The sequence below is a fragment of the Manis javanica genome, chromosome 11, assembly GCF_040802235.1.
Source record: "Manis javanica isolate MJ-LG chromosome 11, MJ_LKY, whole genome shotgun sequence".
NCBI classification, from domain to species: Eukaryota; Metazoa; Chordata; class Mammalia; order Pholidota; family Manidae; genus Manis; species Manis javanica.
In genome coordinates, this window is record NC_133166.1 from 80,877,443 (window position 1) to 80,890,716 (window position 13,274).

Genomic DNA, 13,274 nt, shown 5'->3' on the forward strand with positions numbered 1-13,274 from the left:
AAGAAGAGTGTTCTATTATAATACTTCTTCTGCAAAAGTAAAAATAAGTCACAAGAGCAGCAGTGCATAGCCATAGCAAGTTATTTTTTCTCTGACTGCCATTTCAAGGAAAGCAGTCAAATAATACAATGATGATTTAAAAAGCACCATTTTAATGAAGGCAATACTCCCACAGATATCTCACCACCGCACACATACCAGGAATGTAATTAATTGCGAACAACTGCTTTTTCTCAAGTACACTGGGAAATGCTATGTTTAAATTATGTGCATTTTTACAGCTTCAGCAGCTGGTCATCCTATAAAGTATTAGCTCATAGCATGGCACTGTAGGGAAATAATAATCTGTCATAATAAACAACAGAAGCTATCAGGTAAACCTCTATTTTATAGTTCATAATTACACATCTCCCATCACCAAACAAAAGTTTTGTCTTCACTTTCATTTTCTAGATTTTAGCAAGTACAATTAAGAGTAAATGAACTTAAAATTGCATTATTTCATCATTCTGCCACTCTTTCTAAAACTTTCAAAAGACTTTTCAAGTAGCAAAATACATCTGTTTTATTTCTAGATATTATTTTTCTTCTTTCTCCTAGTCTTTCCTACGTACTATTACCCAGGTGATTAACAATTGTGTCTATTAATCTAACACATATATCATTTCCTCAGTGATTCCTACTAACCTGCAAATGTTCGAATTCCATCTTCTTGGTCAAAACATCTTGCTTTATCTTTTCTGGAGACAGGTCCTGACACACCTTTTCTATTTTGCATGAGGCCTTCCCACCACAAAAGTGGATTCATTCTCTTACCATCCCAGGGCCAACCAGGATCGCCAGCCTGCCAGCTCTGGCCTAATTCAGCTGTTGGAAGTGTTCAAAAATAATTCCCTCCTTCAAAACTAGTCTGTGTTTCCGAGACTTCCACCTGCCTTACTGCCTCCCACACCATCGTTAGAACCAGTTTCCTGACTCAGCATTAACTCCTGAGCACTTCCTTTGAAAATGCAGCATGAGCAGCATGGATGAATTAAAAAGAAACTCCTCTGCACATGCTTACGTCTTTTGAGCAGGTAATCAATAAATTTTAAGAATCCTAAAATAAAATTTCATAAGCAACAACTGGTTTGGGACTTAAACTGCCTCCAACCCAGCTGAATGCTTCCCTCTGCATGGGACTCTTATTTCAGTGATTCACTCATATAAAAATCCCAAGTTTTAGCCACTTCATAGAAAAGGCATCTAATTAGGTTTGATGTGCCAGTTTGCAGGTGGTCAGCTTTTTTTATGATGTGGCTAAGGAGTCCTTTCATGAACAAACTGCAAATTGTGCATCAAAAATTTTGAGAGCATGAATTACTAAAAATCACTGCTCAGTAAAGCATCTCCCATCCAGTTCTGCCAAACTAGAAACCTTAGTCTCTGATACCCTGCACCTCTTAAATGCAGTAAGTCACCAAAACCAAACATCTCCCTCACAGATGTCGCTGGAATGAACCTCTTATTCATCTCAACCACTTTAGCCTTCAGACCTAGTCTAAAAAGATTTCAATAATTTCTTCAGTCACCAAGCCTCTGTAGCTGACCTCCCACCATGCTCTATGTCTTCTTTATCTAAAACAAAGATGAGCATGTTCATTTCTTGCTACTAAAAAAACCTTGTAAGTAAACAAATAATAATTCTTAAAGAAAAAATAAAAACACCTTTTAGATGTGCAATGATTCTGAGATAGAATTCATGCCACTGATCTGGCATGGGAAGATGGCTGTCTGTCCATCCCTGTCCCCTCCCCATCCTTCACAACCACACTTTGTTTCTGCCACCTGGGACTGCTCACCATTTCCTGAATGGGCCATGATCTCGCAAAGCCCCATATCTCCAAGGCAGAAATAAATTCTTCTCCCAAGGACAACTTGGCTTCTTCACCAAGCAAACTCCTACTTAAGGGGCCCATTCAAATGCCCTATGTCAAAAGTGGGGGACTACTCCCCTTTCCTTTGCCAGCAGAGTTAAGTGGGTCATCTTCTGTGTTTCCACAACACCTTGTAGATTCGGTAGCAATGTGTTCTCTGCTTGAGCTGATTTCTCTTTCACATGCTGTCTGTTCCCCACCCAAACTAGACCATAAGCTTTCCTAAGACAAGGACTACATGTCATTCTTAAGTGGTGTGGATAGTAACATCCCCTACTACATATTAGCTTATCACGATCTAACAAAGTGCATGGAGTTTAAGTCAGGCAACTTCTGGGTTCAAATCATCAATCATAGCTCCATTTTTTCTAGAAATGTAGCTGTGAACCTTGGCTTCCTCACCTATAAACTAGGAACACAATCAGCTCATGGAGACAGTGGGGATCTTTTTGAGAACCAACCAAGATTAAATAAGAACAAATATATATGAGAACTAACATATAAAATAATGACATATGAACATTGCCTGGAAAAGTCCTGGCATGAATACAGTGGCAGGATAAAATGGCTCTAGCACCTGCCGAGCACCCATTCTGAGCTGGGCATTGCATTAGGCCGGTCATTAACCCCCAAATTTACCAACTAGGAATGAAGGCCCACAGAGGACTAGTGAGCTAACTGATGCCACACGGCAGGTGTCAGGCAAAGCCAAGACTCAAGCCCAGCTGGGGATCCAACCACATGCTTGTAAAATCATTTCACTTTATCTGAGTGAATATATATATTCATATTTATTTGCCAGGTGCCCAGTTTATATATATATATATATCTGATCCTCAACAAAATCTCTTACATTCCTCATTTTATAGATGAAAAAGCTGAGGCTCAAGTAAATAACTTGCCAAAAATCATATAGCTGCAGGCGAAACAGCTAGGATTCAAATCCAAGTGTATTTAAACTCAAAACACTTCAGTTAAAATCCCATGGGCTATTATAAAAGTCACAAACATACTACAAAAAGGAGAAGACTAACATGTACCCCAGGAAAAGCACCTGTGGTAATCCAAGAAAATAACATTCCTTCTGGCTAAGGTTATCAGGAAAATCTTTCCAAAACATTTTAAGAAGTATTTGCAAAATAAAATTTGAAGTTTAAAAACTTTAAATTACCACGGAAAACCAAAAGTAAAGGCTGAATAGCATTCAAGAAAAGAGGGATATCAGCAAATCAGGGAAACAATTGTCAATATGCTGGGGGAAACTGAATCTCACGTATCTCAGGGAGTAGGGAAGGTAAAACAAGAGAAGGAGCTCAGAAGGCCAGGAATGTCGTCAGGGCATTTACCTAATGGCACAGGAATGGGAGCCCTCGGTGATGTTTGGGAATTGAAGTGAAATAAGTCAGACCTGGCCATTGTATAAATAAGTCATAATGCACAGGAGGATGGGAAGTAGGGGCATACATCCAGGCCAAGGGCTTCCAGCAGACTGATGGTGGGCCCTGGGGCTCAGGAGGCAGACCCTCCAGCAGCTGACTAAGAAAGTAGGACCTGATGACACTTCACAAAGGACTGTGATTCAGATATGCTGAGTGTAAGATGCCAGTGGAGCATCAAGGAGGAAGTTCCCAGCAGGCAGATGGATGCCCGATTAGAGCTTGCCAACATGACTGCAGTTGGCATATGTCAGTAGGCACGCATGTACATAGTGCCAAGACAAAGACAGGAGAGGAAGGGAAGGAAAATCTAAGTACTTTACTTTGGGAAACACCTTCATTTAGCAGCTGGAAGAAGGAAGGAGAAAAGTGTTTTGCAGGAAGCCAATTGAAGAGGCATTTTCAGAAGTATTGGGGAAATGCTTCAAATTCTACTAGAAGTAAAGGAAGGTGAATTCTCCAAACTACTAGAAAACACATCTTTTCAGAAACATCTTAAATACATGGATGATATTGGAATTTAGATACTGAAGGACAAAACAGTGGTAGAAAAGTTGAAGTAACTTTTCCAGAAATTTTGCAAGAATAATGAGTTCACAGAAGAGAAAGAGAAGAGCACATAAAACCTCAAACTTCCCAGGAAAATAGAGTCCAGGCTCAGTGAGTGGGCTGCTGGTTGCTAAGGGAGGCATATGAAGCAGGATGACCACAGGTCACAATGGTAGGACTCTGCTGTCGCCCAGCAGTAAGGAGAAAGCCCAGAGTAAGCAGGCAGCTCATCCTGGGCCTCCTAAAAGTTCAGTGGACTTCATGGCCATGGTTCTGTGGCTTTCTCCAGTAACTGCTGACAGGTCTGAATAGGAGAGCAGTGGGTGGTGGGCAGCATGGAAGAAACTGCAGAAGGTCAAAGGCAGACATGCTAAGAGAGTAGCAAGCTTATCTTTGCACATATCTGCTTAGCAGAGCAGCAAGGGTTCCAGAAATAGAATTTTCTAAATTGGTATCTCAGCGTGACTTGAGTTTCTAGGGATGCCATCTGGGCCTCACCCTCCAGTTCACACCAGAAGCAGATGCAGCCACACAGCCGCTGTGCCAAGGTCCCAGTGACACGGGAGCAGGCCTGGGGAGAGAATGCCAGCTGGAAGCTCCACACAGCTCTGCAGCTGGAACACAGGCACACGTGCACCCACACATCCCACCTCCAGGCTCTCTGAGATGAGAGGGCCCCAAGGGAAGGCCAACAGAGCAATGGATTTCCAAAACTATGGTCTGATGAAAGGAAACCAATGTTGAGTTAAGGGAAAGAATAAATGGGATTTTTTGACAGGGAAAAATATTTTGTTTTTTAAAGTGAGCTCATAACATCAAAAGGGCCCAGAGAAGTGCACGTAGGTTCAGACTGGACCTGGAGAGGAGAGAGGATCAGTACTGAACCTGATGGAGGGGAGAGTGGTGTACATACATTGCAGTCAGACCCCATGTCAGTAAGTGCCCAGGAGAAGGGACAAGAGCAAAGAGAGGGCAGCGCCACTTACTCCCAAGCCCACTGGTCCCTCTGCTGGCACCACACAGTTCTGCTCCGTGAGGCAGATTTATGCTCATAGTCCTATAATTAGATATCGACAAATTCACGCTAACTGGGAGAAAATCTAAAGGCTCATAGGAAACTGCCTTAACCACGGGGTGGTTTTGCAGCAAACTGCATTCATGACAGTACAGGAGTCCTCCTCCAGGACCCAGGCTTCACCCAGCACGGCGAACTGCTCAAAGGTGCTAGCTGAAGGTAAGGCTTGACATTTGCTCCAGGAGAACACATACCAAGGAGCACATATATTAAAGCTGCCTATTGAGTCTCTTTTCACAGGAAGAGAAGCTAAAATATAGGCTCAGCCTTAAAATGTGTCACCAACCACATGTAGCACAGGAGGCAACTTGGAAGTGAGATAAAGATCTGTAATGTGCTCTGCTACTTACAGACTAGAGGGCCATGGTGGGGCTCAGACGGGAAACCGATTCCACAATGAGTAGACTGCACGGCCATTATGGCTACAGCCACCATGTCATCATGGAAAAGCAAGGCCAACCTTCACAGGTGGAGCTTTGACTACAGAGCTCAATATAACTGAACAAAACAGAGACTCTGAACAAGACATTTCTAAAGCCCAAGTACTTAAACTAATGTGGTAATTAGGACAGAGGAGCCAATCCCTCTATTGATAATATCCACTTACAGCCCGGTGGAAGACAGTTTGTTGGCTTAATCTTGTTTTAATTTTCAATCTCGTATTTATCACTTCATCTACTACACAGGACCTATTTTCTGAAGCTACAAAGGAAAGGCTCCTGCTGGAACTTGTGCCTTTGCTTTGAACATGCTTGTGAAATGCTGCCTCGTTTGTATTCACAGCCTGTAATGATGACTCTAAAATAGATGCAGAGAGCTCTGCATTCAGGCACAGTGGTCCCCAGCAGGCATTTCAGAGTTCCTCGGACTTGGACAGGAACCACTTCTCTGGTAACTGCTCTGCCCAGTCTCCCTCTCTCCAAGATGGGCATAATAGTACCTCCCAGGGGTGTTGTAAGGAGCAAATGACATGTGTAAAACCCTTAGAAAAGTAAGGGCTCAAAAAAAGTGGTAACTATTGTTACTAAAAGGGTCACTAGAGGTCACTGAGTTGGACTTCACTTTGCCAGTGAGGCCAGACAGTTTGAAAAACAAATCAATTCTTATTACCTAGCTCGGTACTCCACAGCTGGATTTTAGTCTCAAATTGTTATTAAATGTCAACGTGACCTTAATTAAAGCCACATGACCCAACCAGGCTCTGAGCAGGATGTGCTTTCCTTGTGTGATGCCTGGTCTTACCTTGTGAAAACTTCCCTCGTGCTTCCAAACATGGCTTCTTGTTCATAACTAAGGGGAACATGGGATGGACTAGTCTCATCAATATTTGTAAACCCACCATTTCACTGCTGGGTGCAGAAGCAGCTAATTGGTTTCTGTCAATACTACGGGTTAGGTTGACTGTGCCTGATGGAGGGCTGACTTCAAATTTGGATTTGTAGCCCATCACATCTCTAAGTATCCATGATCTTTATATCCTGATATATAAGCTCCTTTACAAAATTTTGTGCAGATCCTTAAACGTGAAAGGATATTCCAATAAGAGTTCATCCTTTAGCTAAAGGACAGCAATCATTTTTAGCAGATTCACTTAATGAAAACTTTTACCTAAAGAGGTTATGTTGTTTTAACCTAAAACTCAACTCAAGGGAGTTATCAAGAGCTTTAGTTGAGTAAGTGCTATGTCAGAAGACTACCAAAAAAAAAATCCTTTATCAATATCAGCATTTAAAAGATTGGGTTATTTTCTCTACTGTGACTAGAACCTAACTCTATCCATATCTGTTCTCATCTCTACTTGAAGACCACCAATAATATTATTTTCTTGAAAGAAATGGAAAGAAGCATCCATTTCTCTCCAAGTTTATAAGTTTACTGTGTGAACGCATTTTTTAAAAAATCAAAACTATGACAATTAATTTTCCAGTGAATGTATTTTGCAGTGCTGAAATGTTAAAATGTCTTCCAGCCACTCTGTAAACTTGGAAATTACAATTATGGGAATTCCCTTGCCATAATTTGAAACGGCCAGCAGAGGGCAGAGCGAAGCATTTGGTACTTGGATCTCCATGAATGAGAAGAAACTTCCAAAATGAGGCTGAGGAGCTCTATTTTTGACTGAAATTTAGCACCTCAGCTGCTATATTTGCTAAGCTTAGACACATGTGAAGAAGAAATGTCAACCTAATATTCTCTTTAGCCCAAATGGGGGAAATAAAAATTGACATTGCGAGAGGATAACTAACTGTAGTAGAAATACTTGGAACTAACAAATTAAGAAATGAAATAATGAAGCATTAACAGTTCCTTACTCATTTTATGCATACGTATGTGGTACAACTAAATAGATTACAAATCAGATCATAAATTCTTGGCATATGTGATAAGTGTAAAGATAAAATATTTATAACAATTTTATCTGCATCTGTATATGCATTCCATAATTACTTCTTAACCTAAAATACATACCCTCTAGACAAGATTATTGAAAAGGGTTTTTAAATTGTTCTCTAGGACTGTTTGGAACTTTGATTAGCTCATAAATGATTATTTTATTATTTTATTCTCAATCTTAATATTCCATAATTTAAATATTCTAGAACCCCTTATACTTCAAAAGTATAAATCACAAGTACATGCTTATAAATATATAAAGAAGAAGCAAAAAGGAAGAAAAATGCCAGGGTTAGCCCTGGGGCTATAGTAAATATTGAATAAGATTAAATTTAATATACTTTTTGTTAAAGATAGGGATTTCTTCAGAGTTATATTTTCAGGTCTGAATATCTGCATTTTACTTTTCATGTTTTTTTCAAGGACAAACAATGAAAGGGTTAAACAGAGAAAGTTCCTGAAGAAATTAAATGTGGCATTAGTTCTACTGCATATCCTGATAACCACCTGGAAACCAACTCAATCTCTCTCTGTCTCACCTGAACAGTTTCTCAATTACACAAAGTGAACCACAGCTTTAATGAGCAGTCCAGGGAAATGCTCCATCATTAAGCTCAGTTGTAGCCCTGCAGTTCTCATCAGCTGAACTAAAACTCTTGAGAATTCAAAGGTATGACCTCCCTGGAGTTAAACAAAAAAGGCCAAGAGCAGCTTTCACTTCTAAGACACAACACGTATTCACAGAACACATTTTCTAGAACAAGGCTTTCCTGAACTTGGCTGGTCAAGAACCCCTACATCCAGAGTCCAACCTCATACCTGGTCAATCAGACTTCCCAGAAGTGGAGCCCAAGGATTAGCATGTTAGAAAGCTCCCTGGGTAGCACAGTAACATGGAAATGAGGAGCATTAGATGAGGCTGTAGACCCAGCCAGGAGGCAGCCAGGGAGGGCCTGATACTCTATGACTAAGCACTCTGGTGTTACCCTAAAATTAACGTATCTCCAGCAAGTGCGGCATGGCCACTCTTGGATGGAGAAGGAACTGGAGGGGCAGGCATGGGAACAATTAGGGAGCTACTGTATTAGCCCAGGCACAGGATGGACAAAGGTGGCTTGCACCAGGGACAGTAATGGGAAAAATAAGGCCAGAGTTTCTAACTATATCTTTGTATCAGCAGGATTTAGGAACAGATTGTCTATGGAAGGTGAGAAAAAACACAAGATGTAAAGTCATCTTTCTTGGGTTTGAATTCCATCTACGCTGCTTTTGAAGCTGTGTGACTGGGCAAGTTACCCTAAGTGTCAATTTTCATGTCAGAAAATAGCAATAAATAAATAAATTTAAACTAACCAATTGAAGTGATACATGTTAAACACTTTCTATGGGGCTTGGCCTTTGGCAACTGCACTGACTAAATGTTGGCTGCTAGTAAATGTTTTTGCAGTTAATAATGTTGCTGTAAAAAGAGATTCACCCTAGATCTACTCTGGGCAAGGCACTATGAAAATAAAGATTTTTTTTTTAAAGGGAGAAAAAGCCTTGCCAGATATGAGTATGCAGACCCAAGACTAGCTTCAGTTTTCTGTAACTGTTGCTAAGGATTTTTTTTTTCAAAAACAGAGAAATGCTTAAGTATGAAAAAAAATGGTTTTGCTCTGCTGATCCTCAGATCCACAGGTCAGCTATTGTACTGAATATCTTGGCATAAGGAAACAAGACATAGATTCCAACTTCCTGACTCTCCCATTCCTAGCACCTGACCTGAGGGAAGAAGTAACAGACCCATGCAGTTCACTTCATCTGCATTCCACAGGATCAAATCCCCCTCCCTCTCCTTCTCCTGCTTAGACTGAGGGAAACAACCCCAATCGTTAGGTCTTCATGCCTGTCTCCAGATGAGTCCGAAATTTCCTGCTTTGTCAAAACACGGTCTTCAAGGAGGCAGCTTCCAGCAGCTGTCAACCTGAATGACACCGTACTGATGTCAGATTGGTGCCTGCTACAGACTATATTGGGAGCAAATGTTTTCTTATGAGCTAACAAACCAGACATTATACTTCTCAGTACATACTTCTTTCAGATTACTTTGGAAAGCCTCACAGTAGGCTGCTGTCCTTTGGATTCGTAATTCACTCCTGGGAAGGAGAGTGGTGAGTGGTGACAAGTGCCACTACATGGCCCCTCGGAGACTTGCCACTGCTTCGCGCACAAGCTCTGATCTGCCTCCAGGTATCTGGGTTCGGGAGATGGTTAGGAGGGGTAGTGTTCTGAGGCACATACCCAAGACTTAGGTCTCTGACCTTGCCCTGGCTTCTGTTGCCATCTCTTTCGCAGCTGAAAACCACCTCCTGTTATAGAAAACATTGGTTGCAATTTTAATGTAATACTAAAAAGATACGATTTTCTCCACTGTGTCCTGTGACCTTAGCAGTGTTGCTCTTCCCTTGCTCAGAAGTCTTCTTCCCCATCCAGCTTCAGTAAATATATGTATGATATACCATCAATATTTACTCCAATATGAGGCGATTTTCAGCTTCAAAGTAGTTCCATAACTGCCAGTCATTATTCTCAGCTATATTTTGGCTTTGCATTAGATGCTTTTTTTCATGGATACCCTGTTTTCATGTCCCTGATGGGTTTGGTAGGCTCTCCCACACCCTAACTGGTACCCTGAGAGTTTTGGCATTAGAAAACAATAATGGTCACACCCAGACAGCTTCCCCTGCCTGCAGGCTCAACCAGGGACTCTCTCCCAACATCAAAGGTATCACGAAACTAACTCACGTCTGATCTTCACCCAACCAAGTCCATCCCTTCAGTCTCTCATTAACTGTCCTCTTCCCGGGCAGCTGCTCCCAAATGAATGAGTGACATCAGGGTTTTCACAGAGTACCATGGAAAATTTTTCATTTTTTCAAGCTCTCACTTCACTGTGGTATCTAAAGTACATTCTCTGGTTCTTATTTTTCATGCAGATTTCTCTACCCAGCGATACTAAGCTCCATGCTCTTCTTAGATTGTCTTCCATCTCTGAATCCCTAGTATTTCCTTGCTGGGATCCCTGACATTTTTTTCAAAAATCTCTAAAAATGTCCAAGATCCCATATAACACATTCACTTGCCCTAGAAGTTTCACAATTACTTAAAGAACACTCATTACCCAACTACATGGAAGGAATACAAAGAGATCACTAACTGCCAAGAACACAGGGAAAGTCAGAATCGGTTTCAAGGTGGAAGAAGCTTTTCCTCCTCTAATGAAGTAATGTGACGTAGGGAAAAGCAAATTGATCTGCGTGTCAGGAGACAGATTCTGGCTCTGTCAAAATTATTTTGACCATGAGTTAGTCACTCCACCTTTCTGAGCTTAAGTGAACTTCTTCGTCAATTTAAGAGGACTGGCCTAAATTAAATCATTAAGGTCTCTCCAGTTTTGGTGTTTTATTGTCCCATTGCAAAACAGAAAATCAATTGGTGTACACTACACAGACACATGGCTTGAAACAGTTAAAACAGGAAAATCCTCCCCATAACCTGGGAGCATATTTGATCATGTGAACCAGGGAATATCACAAACCAACAACTTCTGCTAAGGAGGAGCAACTTTTCCCAAAGCATTTAGCCAGGAAAGTGTTGGACATCAGTTGTTGCACATATAAAATCTTGTGAACATCACAAAGTGAAAGAACAAAGCACAGGAAGAGAAGTCATTCCCATTAAGACAACGGGCCCCAGCAATCACTATAAAGAATATGCACCCAAAGGAGGAAAGCCTTATGCTTGGCTCTGTGCAGTGGCTAGTTAGAGAGGGCCAACACGGCCAAAAGGCTACTGAAGGCTTTGTTCTGGTAACTGAACTTTAAGCAAGAGAGATAATGAACATAATTTTCCAGTGCTTCAATTTATTCTACTATGAAATGGGAGTAAAACCTCTCATCGGGGATGTTATGAAGATGAGTTAGTATCTGTAATTAAATGAATTAGTAATTGTGAAGTGCTTAGGACAGTACCTGGTACATAACCAGCATATGTGTTTTTAAATATTGAAGACAGTTTTAAAATATAAAGCCCCAATACAAGGAACTTACCATGCCCTGCAGAATGGTCAGAGACTGGATTAGCAAATAATTATACATGATTAGTAAATAATGCATATCCAAAGAGGAAAGCAACAGGGTGAAATGAATGCAAGCACAAGAACAGGAACACATCTCCCAGACATACTTTTGGCCATCAGTTTTAGCCCATTTTTCTGCTAAAGAAGGACTAGATTAAAAGAGGATCACCTATATTTTGTCATTATTGCATACATAATCCACCCTTTTTTGTATCATAAGTGCATATAGTTCATTCCATGTATGAATGATTATTCTAAACCAATGCATTTGTTATCATCAATTACAGGATCCCTTCTAGAACTGTTTCCAAACTAAAGTCCAACCTTCATCATACAGCTGGGTGACACCATTTGCTGAGTGAAAGAACCGCCCTTAACCTTGACCTCACCTTTACCTGACCTCAGACAGTGGTCCCTCACCTGGCTACAGCCTCAACCACTTCATCACCAGAAAACACTTTACCATCAACAATCCATGTGAACATCCTTTCTGAGCCTCCTCACCCTCCAGACCTTGAGCATCCTGACACCCCCTCTGGCCTGTCTTTCAACATAACTGCCCCTACTTCCCATGCCCGCACCATCTTCAATGCCTGCCCCACACCACTAACCTCCCGATGCATCTGCCTGGGCAAGATGCCAGCCTCAGCTCAGTCCAGGGTTTTGCTTTCACCATACACGATGCTGGGCAGACCCAAGAAGAATTCACCATTTCCACCTCGGCTGGCCCTCCACAGGCATCCCTCTGTTATTCTATTCAGCTCCCAGTCACATTTTTGTGGTTTCCAAATGAAATGCTTTCCTCACCATTTTGAACATCTGGACCCATCACCACAGCGGGTGGCACCTCCTAGTTCACAGCACATGGCTCATCACCAACCTACAGGCCTGCCTGCACGGGACCCCCTGGCCACACTGGTTCCCACACACTGATGCTCCAATTCCTGTCCCCAATGCCCTAACTCCCTCCTTCCTGCAAGGCTAAAACAACAACCTCTAACAAACTCACTGACTTCTTTACAGTCTAAATCTTACTGGGCCTCCTGACAACATCTCATATCCCTTAATACTCGGATCTGTCCTTTTTTCCCATCTTTGTTCTGTCCCCCGTCCTGACGGCTCCTTATCTGTCTCCAGCAGCCTCTCCCCACCCATTGCATAAATGTGCATCTCTAAGTCAGGCCCTTCTTGCTTCTTCTTCTACAGGCACTTTTTGATGCCTAAAGACTTCAGGCATCATCTTCACACAGAAGATCCCTCAATGACTCTCCTGACCCCAAGACACAACCAACCAATTACTTTTCTATGTCGTTCAGTCGGTACCCTCAAAGTCAGTAAGACCTAAATTGCACTGACCGTCCTCCCTACCTGCTCCTCCTGTGTTTTATTTATACACAGTAAATAGCATCTCCCTCTACCCTACCACTCAGGGCAGAAACCCAGGTGTATCCTCCTTACTCTGCCTCTCCCTCGGAGTTTATACTATCGATTACACCCCGCCAAACCTTGTCTTTTGACCTTGCAGAGAAATGCCTCTGACAGTGAGGACTGCGGACCAGCAGTAGCAGTGCTGCCTGAGACCATGTGAGAAATGCAGTTTCTTCAGCCCACCACAGACCCAAAAATCAGAAACTGCAGGTGAAGCCCAGCAATTTATATTTTACCAAGTCCACCAGGTGATTCAGGGCCTGCTGGAATTTGAGAACCACTAATCTAAGTGTCATTAGGATTGCCCTTTGTTCATCCCACTCCAACTGACAGAGTTGATGGGAATTATCTCTCCA

The 13,274-nt window shown here is 41.8% G+C and overlaps 1 protein-coding gene and 1 long non-coding RNA gene across 3 annotated transcripts in view; one reads left to right on the forward strand and one right to left on the reverse strand.

The window, feature by feature from the left end:
- The window catches only part of FMN2 (formin 2), a 321,858-nt gene that overhangs the window by 255,225 nt on the left and 53,359 nt on the right, over positions 1–13,274 (reverse strand). The window lies entirely within an intron of this gene.
- On the forward strand, positions 4,099–8,684 carry LOC140844292 (uncharacterized). Its single transcript, XR_012122448.1, has 4 exons — positions 4,099–4,203; positions 5,048–5,135; positions 7,794–8,040; positions 8,551–8,684. It is a non-coding gene; the product is annotated as an uncharacterized lncRNA (long non-coding RNA).